Consider the following 12,614-nt stretch of genomic DNA (forward strand, 5'->3'; position numbering starts at 1 on the left):
AAAATTGCTTTGTCAAGAACAGAATCCTCGTGAAAGGTCACCATCCAAGTTCTAAGTGAAAGAAGTACTTGAATTACCCTGTTTAAACTGAGTGGCTGCGATCTTTTCTTTTCAGTAGCAAACATTAAATTAGTGTCAACTTCTTTAATACTGTTTTTTACTAAAACATGTTTGTAATATTCTTATAAATATTGCTTAAAATTTAAAGAGATGGAAACTGACTTACTGCAGAATGTACTTTGTGTATGTTTGTTCCATTTGGGTAACAGCATCCCAATTTGTCTACAGTGTGAGGACCACCACTCTCCCACTTTTTTTTAAACTTTTTTAAACATTTATTTATTATTGAGAAACAGAGAAACACAGAATGAGCAGGGGAGGGGCAGAGAGTGGGGGAGACACAGATTCTGAAGCAAGCTCCAGGCTCTGAGCTGTCAGCACAAAGCCAGACACAGGGCTTGAACTCACAAACTATGAGATCATGACCTGAGCTGAAGTCCGATGCTTAACCCACTGAGCCACCCAGGCGCCCCACCACTCTCCCACTCTGACCATATATGGTCAAGGGGAGCTAATGATGCTGATTGGCTCCAGTGGTGGGCACATGACCCAGGCCTGGCCAATGAGAAGCCAACATTCCCCTGGCTCACTGGTGATTCTGAGAGAGGAACATGACCCCATGTGCTGGCAGGGAGAGTCCTAGCCCTAGAATTTTTGATTACACTACTAGGAAAGAAAAGCTCTTTTTCCACAGGAATTATTATTAGTATTGCCATTATCATTATTAGTATAATTTTAAGTATGCTCACTGCTCAGTGGAGAGCCAACACAGGGCTTAACTCATGACCTTGAGATCATGCCTTGAGCTGAGATCAAGAGTCAGACGCTCAACTGACTGAGGCACCCAGGCGTCCCTCCACAGGAATCACTAAGCTGATAAGATACAAAGCTGGCCATCTCCATCACCACTTGGGAAAGCTTCCTAAGAATGGAGCCCCAAACAGGAAAGCTGAGCCGGGTTTCTTCCGGTCATCTGATCACCTGGACCCAGCTGTGCCTGGGGCCAGACCCCTGGAGCTTTTCCATTACCCGGGCCAATAAATTCCTTTTTGTTTGTTTGTTTAGGCCAGTTTAAGCTGGGCTTCTGCCATTTCCAACCAAAAATATCCCAACATGACCTGTTTGCGCCAAATCGCTAAGATAATTCACTGAAATAAGACAAAAGCAGGGCTGGGTTTTGCAGGTTTGTGAAAGGAGCCAGCTGTCATCACATCGAATTCATGTCTATTTTGGTTTGCATGTTACAGCACCGTGGTTTCATTTTGAAGAGACAGAGGGAGAGAGAAAACGAAAGGCTCACTCCCTGGTACGCATGAGTCTGTGTTACGGTGATTACATTTCTCTACAAGCATACTTCAGAGATATCGTAGGCTCGGTTCCAGACCACGGCCATGAAACAAACATCACAATAAAGCGGGTCGAATGAATTCTTTGGTTTCCGGGTGCATACAGAAGTTAAGTATGCACTATACTGTAGTTTATTAAGTGTACAATAACATTATGTCTGCAAAAACAAGGTATAGATCTTAATTAAAAAATTCGTTATTACTAGAAAATGTTAACAGTCATTTTGGCTTTCAGCAAGTCATAATCACGGATCACAGACCACCATAACAAATATGACACTGAAAAAGGTTGAAATATTGTGAGAATTACCAAACATGACACACACACGTTGCAAATGCTGTTGCAAAAAAAAAAAAAAAAAAAAAGACTTGCTTGATGCAGGGATGACACAACCTTCAATTTGTAAAAATGCAGTATCTGCAAAGCACAGTAAAGCAAACACGCTATAAAAGTAAGCTATGTCTGTATATCCTCACCCAGGCTCCCCTGCTCCTCTCGTGCTGCTAAGGTTAACTTTCTAAGTTGTTCAGCCTCCCGCCTCTTCTCGGATTTACTTCCATCAGATGGTCCCCCTTACCACCGATGCCCACCCCCAAATCTCACTCCACTGGTTTCTACCCTTTCATCCAGGGGCACGTAGAAATTAAGCAGAAAAAGCAAAACAAACTTCCATAGACAGAATCATCCACACACACACAACCAAGCAGAAACAGAAGAAATGAAAAAACCGAAGAAAATTATGTCAAGTGTTCATGCTAGCCGTCTTTGGGGGTAGGATAAGAGCTGATTTTTTTTTCTTTAAAAAAAAAAAAAAACATTTGTCTGCATGTTCCAAACTTTCTAGGGGTTCCTTTTATAATAGAAATACACTTTTGGAGTGCTCGGGTGGCTCAGTCAGTTCAGCTCAGGTCATGATCTCACAGTTTGTGGGTTCGAGCCCCGCATCAGGCTCTGTGCTGACAGCTAGATCAGAGCCTGGAGCCTGCTTCCAATTCTGTGTCTGCCTCTCTCTCTGCCCTTGTCTGCTCACACTGTCTCTCTCTGTATCTCAAAATAAATAAATAAATAAATGTTTAAAAAAACAATTATAAAAAAAGGAAATACACTTTTTAAGGATATGCTTCCTCTGATTTTTTTTTTTTTGCTTTTTTAAAAGTTCTTATTTAAATTCCAGTGAGCTAACACTCAGTGCAGCAGTAGTTTCAGGTGTACAGTACAGTGACTCAACGCCTCCACGCATCACCCTCTCTGACCTAACACCAGCCTTCCCTCCCTTATCGGCAACACCGTAAAATGAAAGACCCCGCACCACTTCCCCACTCCTCACCCATTTCCACTTTGGCTTGATTACTACTCACATCTCAAGGGAAACTACAGTCCCCAAGTGACCCATGTGGCCACCACGCCACATCCAGTGTCTTCTCTTCCCCTTTTCACCCGTCTGACCTACTTGGATTGTTAGCTATCCCTGCCCTTGGCTGAAGTCTGAAACCACAGCATGACCCTCAGGTTTGCCTTCCCTTCACTTCTCCATGCTCATTCAACAAACCTTAATCCTATTCCAAGAGTACTCTGGACTCGGAGCAGCTCTTCTCTTTCCCAGGGCTGCTGCCCGGTCCACCCCTCTCGTGGCCTCACCCCCTTAACTCCCTGTGCGTCCACCCCGTCCCCAGCTCACAAACTGCCCTGCCTGGGCAGTTATCACCTGAAAGCTCAAACATCATCTTTGAATTCCCATCTTAAAATTCTGATGGCTCCTGAGTGAATAAAATATCAAGTGCAGCTACTGGCCTGGCACCAAAGGCCCTGCACAAGCCAGCTCCAGGCCACGGGCCTCATCCTGCACCCCTGCCGGGCATGCCCCATGGGCTCCAGAGCAAACTGACGGGCTCCTCGCAGCAGGGCTGAGGCTCTCCCGCACCCATGTGCTCCCGTCAGGCTCCTGTGCCCTGGGCTGCCATTCTTCTCTTCTCTGCACGAACTCCTACTCGTCCCTCAAGACCCAGAGCAACATTAAATTCTGCCTATTTTAATAATTAGCACTTATCACATTCTAGTTTGGTCCCCAAAAGACAATAACCTACTAAAGGGCAGAAGTATCATTTTATTTATTATATCCTGGCTTCTTGTCTGCAGGAAAGAGGAGAGATATAGTAATAATCACAATCTCCCCTAGAAAATGGGTTGTTTTGTTGTATTGGGAGTAATCATAGTATTTCTCACTTCTAAAAATAAACCATAATTCCCCCAAAAGACTTCTGTGTTCTCTGTACACTAACAGGATGGCTGCCTGTGTGAAGTTCTGTATTCTTAGCACCCATTACACAATTTTGGCCACTTCTCTTGGTTTGGGACCAGTCTCTCTAGATTAGAAAATTAAATCTTCATGGGTCACCTGGGTGGCTCAGTCAGTTAAGCATCGGCTCTTGATTTTGGCTCAGGTCACGACCTCATGGTTCATGAGTTCAAGCCCCACTTCAGGCTCTGCACTGACAGCGTGGAGCCTACTTGGGATATTTTCTCTCTCTCTCTCTCTCTCTCTCTCTCTCTCTCTCTCTCTCTTTCTCTCTCTCTGCCCGTCCCTCACTCAAGCTCTCAATCTCAAAATGAATAAAGAAACTTAAAAAAATTAAATCTTCATATTATAAAGTTTAAATTGTTGGGTGGCTTAGTCAGTTAGGGGTGTGACTCTTAATCTCAGTTCAGGTCTTGATCTCAGGGTCATGAGTTCATGCCCCATGCTAAATTCCATGCCAAGCATGAAGCCTGCTTAAAAAAAAAAAAAAAACATTTAAAATCTCTTTATTTCATAGCTCCCTGTTCATTCATAGTCAAGATTTATAAATATATACCTTCTACTTAAGGAAAAGCAAAAGAACACTTTTAAAGATACCTTTTGTACAAGGAAAAGTAAAACTATAATATTCTTTAATATTTTCCAGTTTACTACATTAATTTCTAGAACAGTCGATTATTAAATAGAATTATATCTTCCTGGGACATACAATGAAACATATATATATATAGTCAAAGAAAATTTAAATGTGGAGAATTCAGGATTCAAAAAGTAATTAAATTACTCATCTCATATCCTAGAATAGTTCATTCTGTTGACAAAGGCATCGCTCAATTTTATTAGAAAGTTCCATGCCTCTAAGAGAAAGAAGTCAAGATGTCAATCTCTCTCCTCAAACAGAAGTGACAGGATTCATTCAGCAACTCTTTGTTGAACACCACATTCCTTTTTTTAAATTTCTTTTAATGTTTATTTATTTTTGAGAGAGAAAGACACAGAGTGTGAGCGGGGGAGGGTCAGAGAGAGAGGGAGACACAGAATCCGAAGCAGGTTCCAGGCTCTGAGCTGTCAGCACAGAATCCAACGTGGGGCTCAAACCCACGAACTGTGAGATCATGACTTGAGCCAAAGTCAGATGCTCAACCGACTGAGCCACCTAGATGCCCCTGAACACCACATCCAAAACACAATGCTAATAATTCTGGGAGACGTTCAGACGGGTAAGGCGTTTCACTTCCCTCACTGCCCAAGGAGGACAAGATAAATAGCTCCAACATAAGCCCAATATGATATGTCATTAGAAAGGTTCAAAATGCTGTAAAATTTCAGAAGAAAAAGACACTCTATCCAGTTGAGAGAGCCAAGAAATTCTTCCCTCAAACAAGTTACAAGCCCTGAAGAATAGATAGCATCGTTTACAACAGAATTGAGAAAAATGCCATTCCAGGCAGCGGAAACAGCGAAACACAAGGATCTGAGACAGAGCACAGACCCCCAAGAGAGGCCTCACAGAGCAGGACTTGGTCACTTCTCACTCTTGGCCTTGCTCACCCCAACTGCAGCGCTTCCTTCCACCTCATGCAGAATCCGTCACATAAAGGCTAAAACATAAATGGCCATCCTGTTCGCAAAGGATTCTGGGTTCAATCCAGGAGCTGACGGAGAATAATAACTGCAAGTTTTTGAGCAGAAATCAAGGGCAAGGGAGTGCTTGAGGAAACGAATCTGGCAACGTGGTATGGAAATGGAACAGAGAGGCTGGGGAGGCTGAGATACGGCAATGACAGGAATAAGGTCAGGATGCTGAAGCTGTTGTTGCTAAATGTTCTGGTAACAAACTCAAATGCTGCCGCCAGGGGCTTGAAGCAACGTATGCTGCTTGGGCACCCAAAGTCTCACATGAGATACATATTTAACTCTTGGAAAACTTCATAATCCCAGTCTAATCTTCTCTGAATCTTCTCTGTAATAAACATAAATAAACAGATAAAACTGATTCTATTTTTGAAGTTTGACCACTGACAGCTTTCAAATCCGACCGCTCCCCATTCCGCCTCACACCAGCGCAGGTGGGTAAGAAAGCCGGGCATTCCCTCCCCGGTGCTGTGAGGACAACAAAACCATGCAGGCCTCTCCCCTGCACGGGAGCCCTCAACCAGCCCCACTCCCAACCCGGATAAAAACCAAAGTTACTCACTGCCACCCCCTTCCTTCACTCAAGCTGAATGGGCCAGTTGGGTGCCTACTCTGCCCCCCTAGAAAACCTCATTGTGTGTGTAGAGTAAGCAATCTTTGTACCATCCTTGGTGGGTGTGTGTGGGTGTGTGTGTGTGTGCGTGTGTGTGGTTCTATCAGTATTAACATCAAACCGGCTGGGGGTGGGGTCCATCCCACCCTCTCCGGGGTAACCACAAACACTCCCTACGGACATGTCCTTACTGTCCTAGATTAGAGGTAGAGATGCAGAGAAGGGACATGATGGAAACACGGGAAGGTTCCTGAGCTACAGAAACCTCTCCGAGGGAGACAGATGCCCCTTTATCAGATGCCCTGCGGTGTAAAGGATCAACTCAATATCGACTATGTTGAATGGTCACATACATTCACTCCAATATCTAGTTATCAGGGCCACCTGGGTGGCTCAGTGTTAAGCATCCAACTCTTGATTTCAGCTCAGGTCATGATCTCACAGTTCATGAGCTCAAGCCCCACATCAGGCTCCAGGCTGATGGTGCAGAGCCTGCTTGGGATTCTCTCCTCTCTCTGCCCCTCTTCCTGCTCATGCTCTCTCTCTCTCTCTCTCTCTGCTCTCTCTCTCCCTCTCAAAATGAATAAACTGTAAGAAAATAAATCTAATTTTCAATTTTCAAACGATTCAGTATGCATTTGATAACTGCTCGCTCCAGCCCTTCGCCCCAGCTACCTTGAGGGCATAGTCATAGGAGCTACGTGCTTAATTAATTCTCCCCTAACCACTTGCTTTCAATTAGAAGAAATCTTGGCATAAGTTGGGAAGGAAGCACAATTAAACGTTTCCCTTCCCTGAAGCTCTGAGTTACAGTGCGAGGGCAACTGAAAGGCTAAAACGGAATAAATAATAACACACTAACATTCTTCAAATACCGCTTTAGTTATAAGCCAGATGATATTCTTGATTCTAACACAATACAGCCAATATTCCCATGTCTTTTCAGGCACACCTACATACATCAAAAGGTCATAATAATGGGGGGGGAAGGGTCTTCCTCAAAAAGAGTTTAGAAAACCATAATATTAACTACTTACGCATCTTTAGCTGCTCCTGCAGGGCCTGGGGGGAAAGAAAGGATTGCATTATTATGACAGAATTGCTACAAAAATATTGATCCCAATACCCATCCAAAATGATGTTCTAGAAGAGACAAGTTGAAAATATGTTTTTTTAAAGGTCAAAAAGGAAAAAGAGAGCAAGGAAATCACTAAATGCAAATCTGAAATTTTGAATTTTTTTTGCCTGTTTTTAACGATTTCTATAAACTCTAAGGTGTCAGATTCTAGACGGGACTTTACAGATAACCTAATCCAATCCCTTCATTTTCCAGGTAAACTGACAGATTTGAGAAATATTTGCATTTCTAAGTCACACACCTTCTAAGTTGGTGTCCACATGGCCTTGTTTTAAGTCACATCATGCAAGCAGTCACAAAGTAAAGCAAAGTCACAAGACACATTGGAGGGGTGTCCTCAGTTAATTACAAGTCTCCAGGATGCCAGCCTGGCGTGCGTTTCTAATTCTGCTCCTATTTGCTACTGACCCATGTCCCATCTTGGCTTCCCGCCCACATGCCAAAAACAGCCCATATCTGCTGGACCCCATTCCTGTCATTCAGCACAGAATCTCTCCCCAACACGGCCAGCCGCATCTACACACTGCCTCCTCTCACTGTCCTCATTGGAGACACAGAACTTGGTTGCAACTTTACTAGGTACATGGCATTAAGTGTCTTCTAACCTCTTAAGACCTCCCTTTCTTCCCTTGTGTCAAAACGTTAACACGGGTAATACAGTGTCTTTCTCAAAAGTTAATGTAAAACAGAGAATAAAGTGTAATGACCACATCGAAGAGTGTCATTTAAAACGGAATGGGGTGGGGGTACCAGGTGGCTCAGTCGGATGAGTGAGCATCTGACTCTTGATTTTGGCTCAGGTCGTGACCTCACTTTCGTGAGATCGAGCCTCACGATGGGCTCTGAGCTGACAACATAGAGCCTGCTTGGGATTCGCTCTCTCTCTCAAAATAAATGAATAAAAGTTTTAAGAAATGGATCAGGGAGGATATTGAGGAGGCGGGCCCGGTTCAGGCACATATTCTGTCCCAAATTCTCAGAGTTCTTTTGCTGAATTCACCTAAACGCTAAGGCGTCTACTCTGTTATAATGGACCAAATGGACTTTCTAACACTAGCAACCAATCACACACAGATTACTTTAACTCTACTTAAACCAGCCCCAAACACCTTTTCTTCAAAACAATTTATGGACATATTCTCTTTCCTCTAAAATCTCTAATTCCTTTGTCTTTCCAGAGCATGTGTTCAACTTTGATCAAATCCCTATCTCCTGACTGCAATCCCTAAGACCCCAAATAAATGCAAATAAATGCCCATATTTCATTTTGCGGCTTTAGTTTCGCCTTGTGTTATCTGACACTACTGTGAAGATATTTTTTAAGTTTTTAAATGTTTGTTTATTTTTGAGAGAGAGAGACACAGAGTGCCAGCAGGGGAGGAGCAGAGAGGGAGACACAGAATCTGAAGCAGGCTCCAGGCTCTTAGTTGTCAGCAGAGAGCCCAATGCAGGGCTTGAACCCACGAACCATGAAATAATGACTTGAGTCGAAGTTGAATGCTTACCCAACTGAACCAAACAGGCGCCCTGAGATTTCTTTTAAAGATGCATGTCAACACTTAGTACCAAGTCTGGGTACATAAAAATAGCTCACTAAGTTGTTATTATTAGCAAGCAATTTCATTAGAAATTAATACCTCAATTTCTGTATCTATGAAATGAGAATTAAAATAACTTTTCACAGAGATGTGAAAATAAAGAAAGATGTGCTACAAAGTAAGAAACAAGCCTGCTGGGAAAGTTATTGCCTAAATTGCATGAACTGTATCCCAGTGATATTAATTTAAGGTCTGTAATAATGCACATTGAAAGCAGAGCATAAAGATAATCAAGACTGTGTCTCAAACAAATTTTTTAAGGCTCTGACCAAACCCTAACTTTTTAACAAACTTCATTCCTTCATTTAGAGAAGAGTAATATCTTTATGTCACAACTATCATTAAAATTATAGAAATAAAAACTGGTTTGGAATCTGAAATCATAAAACCAAAGAAATGCCTAAAATTACAAAAAAAATCTTAACCTAAGAACAGTGGCTGTTTTGATAGTAAAAAATAAGCAAAGGATTAGTGCCACCAAAAACCCGTGCAAATGAATGTTTTATTTCAGAGTCAAAACAAGCATGAGAATTTGGAAGAAAGTCTAAAAAGAAAATAATATCTCAATTTTCATATTTTCATTTTCATGGAAAAGCACAGAGAATGCTTTGGAGGTTTATTGTGGTTGGGAGAGCCAGAGGGGTTGGAAACTTTGATTCTGCAGAGTCTTCCAGAGAGAAGAAAGCAGAGATCATAATGCGGACGGTGAGTCCTCAGCAGAGATGGAGGGTCATCCAATGAAATCCACACAGAAAGCAGAGGGGACAGAAGCCATCTCCCTCCATCTCAGGCATGGCAGAGAAAGAACGGGAAGGCAGAGACCCACACAAAGTCCTTGCTCTGATCTTTCTGTCCAAGGTCACTAAATCACTGCTTCAATTCCTAATTCTGGGCGGATTAAAAGCAGCTGAGAAGACAAAGCGCAATACTGTGTGCGTACCTAGTTTCAAAACAGCAACATGTTGTTTAATGAGCACTTAATCAGCCACCAGGAAGCCTCCTTCTACTTCACCTGATTGCTACAGGCTCCAGGCGCCCTCAGAGCCGCATCCCTGCTGGGATCTTGAGGGAGGGGGCGGGCACATGCCTGGTAAGACCTTCCAAAAGGAAGTCAGCCCATTTCTTCTGTTCGCAAATACCCCTCATTTAAAGGGCACCAGCTACTTAATACGTGCAGGGGAGGGGTGGGCAGAGAACTCAGAAACACTCCAGGTATCCACATAATCGAAATACGCGCTCCAATTTTTTGTTTTAAGGGAAGAAAATGCGCATCTTAGAAGCAAGGGAGCATGTTAGTGATGGGTAGTTTATAATCAGAAAGGTATAACATGACTCCTCAACACATAACTTCTCAGAGGATAAAACTAAAAAACGCGGTACTGTCAAAAACCCTTGGCAAAACTATCAGAATATGCAGGTTCATAAAATGTAAAATGTCTTGGTTCTGCATAAGTATAAAACTGTAAAATTAAACAGAAGAAAAGTCATTCCCATCACTAAAACACTGTAATCACACTTCACCTACATATTGATTGTAATTAACCAGATGGAGATCTCTACTCCAGAGAATTTATGCCAAAAAAAAAATCATCTAGAACAATTCAGATAGTGGCAAAATCCCACTTGCTTTAAATTGTGTTTATGGTCCATGTGATTTATCATTTGCTAAACAAATATTTATAATGGTATCTAATTCTTTCCTGGCCCCTGGGATCCAGCATTGATTCCTGTTAGCACCACTTCATTTCCTGCCAGAATGACTCTTTACCGTGTAAACACAGCCCCGATGCATTAATATAACGGCCTTAGAAGAAGCAGAGATGGAGGAAGGTAACAATGCTTCCTGTGGCATGAAATCACCACAGAATATACAGACTAGAGATTTGATGACTATTCTCCAAAACTATATAAAGGATGATCATTTTAAGTATCTTCCTAAAAAAGAGAACGGGTCTAAGGTTTGCTCTCAGACAAGTACTATATGCAGTTTCAGTGATGAAAACATATTATAAATGGTTAGGGTCTGTAGGGAAGAACATTTCTCTACAGACAAAAAAGTAGGAAACAGTTAAACACTGTTGGTTGTTTGAAACGTCACTTCACTTCACCAGGACTGTGTATACCTCTTACTTTACACACTTCAAAAGACTTTCGATATTTTATTCATGAGTCTCAAAGTCAAAAGCCTCCGTCAGTCATGTAAAAATGCAAAGCAAACGCAATTTATTCAAACATTTAAAAAAACTTAATCTGATACTGTGGGGTCATAGAAAGATATTTGGGCTTTGTCCCCTGTTCCTGGCACAAAACTTGTAAAATCTTTGGCATTTCCTGAGTGATAAGGGTAATAGCAGCCTCCTTCATACTAACGAAGGGACTCTTAGCGGGACCCAAGATAGCTTCGGGATGGGGACTGGTCACCAGAAAAGCCAAGCCTTGTTAGAAGCTTGGAACTTTTGGCCCCATCCTTGTTTCCCAGGGAGGAGAGATGAGCTGGAGATTGAGTTCATCCTCAGTAGCCAATGATTCCATCAATCATCCTATGTGATGAACCCTCCCTAGAAACCCCTAATAGATAAGGTTCTGGGAGCTTCTGAGTTGGTGACCACGTCCGTGTGCTAGGAGGGTGGCGCACCCCAACTCTACGGAGGCAGAGATTCCCATACTCGGGACCCTGCAGACATCGCTCTATGGACCTCTCCATCCAGCTGTTCATTTGTGTACTTTATAATAAACTGGTAAATTTAAACCCGTAAGTACAGTGCCTTCCTGAATTCTAAGCCATTCTAGCAAATTATCAAATCTGAGGAGGGGAGCTATGGGAACACCCACATTTGTGGCCAACTTGGATAGAAATGGGAGTAATCTGGGGACCCAATACTCGTGACTGGTGTCAGAAGTGAGTACATCTTGGGGGCGCCTGGGTGGCTCAGTCCGTTAAGCATCTGACTCTTGATTTGGACTCAGGTCACAATCTCACGGTTCACAGGATGGAGCCTCACACTGGGCTCTTTGCTGAGCCTGCTTGGGATTCTCTCTCCCTCTCTCTGCCCCTCCCCATGTGCCCTTGTGCATGTGCATGCACAATAAATAAATAAACTTCTAAAGAAAGAATTGAGGATATCTTATAGAACCTTGGCCTTAAACCTGTGGCGACAGACTCCAGGTAGCTGGTGTCAGAGTGAATTGCATCGTAGGGTTCCCACTCAGCATCAGAGAACTGGGAAACTGAATTACATCAGGAGGGAAAACACCTCTAGATATTCTTCAGGTGTTATAAAAATGTGGTATCCTAAGAAGTAACTGAGGCTTGGGGGGCGCCTGGGTGGCTCGGTCGGTTAAGCGTCTGTCTTCAGCTCAGGTCATGACCTCAAGGTTCGTGGGTTCAAGCCCTGCATCAGGCTCTGTGCTGACAGCTCAAAGCCTGAAGCCTGCTTCAACTCTGTGTCTCCCTCTGTCTCTGCCCCTCCCCTGCTCTCACACTCTCTCTCTCTCTCAAATTAAAAAATTTACAGAAGTAACTGAGTCTCTAAACAACCTTGAAGTCCCTATGAATCACACACCAAGACTGAATGGTGCAGTATTTGCATCAGCAAATAATTATTTACACTCCACATACAGTTTGTAAAGCATATTTCCTTATTATCTAATTATATCCCACTCCCGAATAACTGCAGAAAACGTTTCTGTATTAGTTTTGTGTGGTTGCTGTGACAAACCACCGAAGACTGGCTGGCATAAAACCACAGAAATACTGCTCTTGGAGATCTGGAGTCCAGAGGGATAAAATTAAGGCATCAACAGGTCCAAACTTGGATGCTCCCCTTAGCCTCTGGTGGCAGTGAGCATTCCTTGGCCTGTGACCTCATAGTGCGTGCACTCTACTCCACCCATGTCCCCACATCACTGTGTCTCTTTATAAGGACA

Source organism: Suricata suricatta, chromosome 10, assembly GCF_006229205.1.
Source record: "Suricata suricatta isolate VVHF042 chromosome 10, meerkat_22Aug2017_6uvM2_HiC, whole genome shotgun sequence".
Taxonomy (NCBI): domain Eukaryota; kingdom Metazoa; phylum Chordata; class Mammalia; order Carnivora; family Herpestidae; genus Suricata; species Suricata suricatta.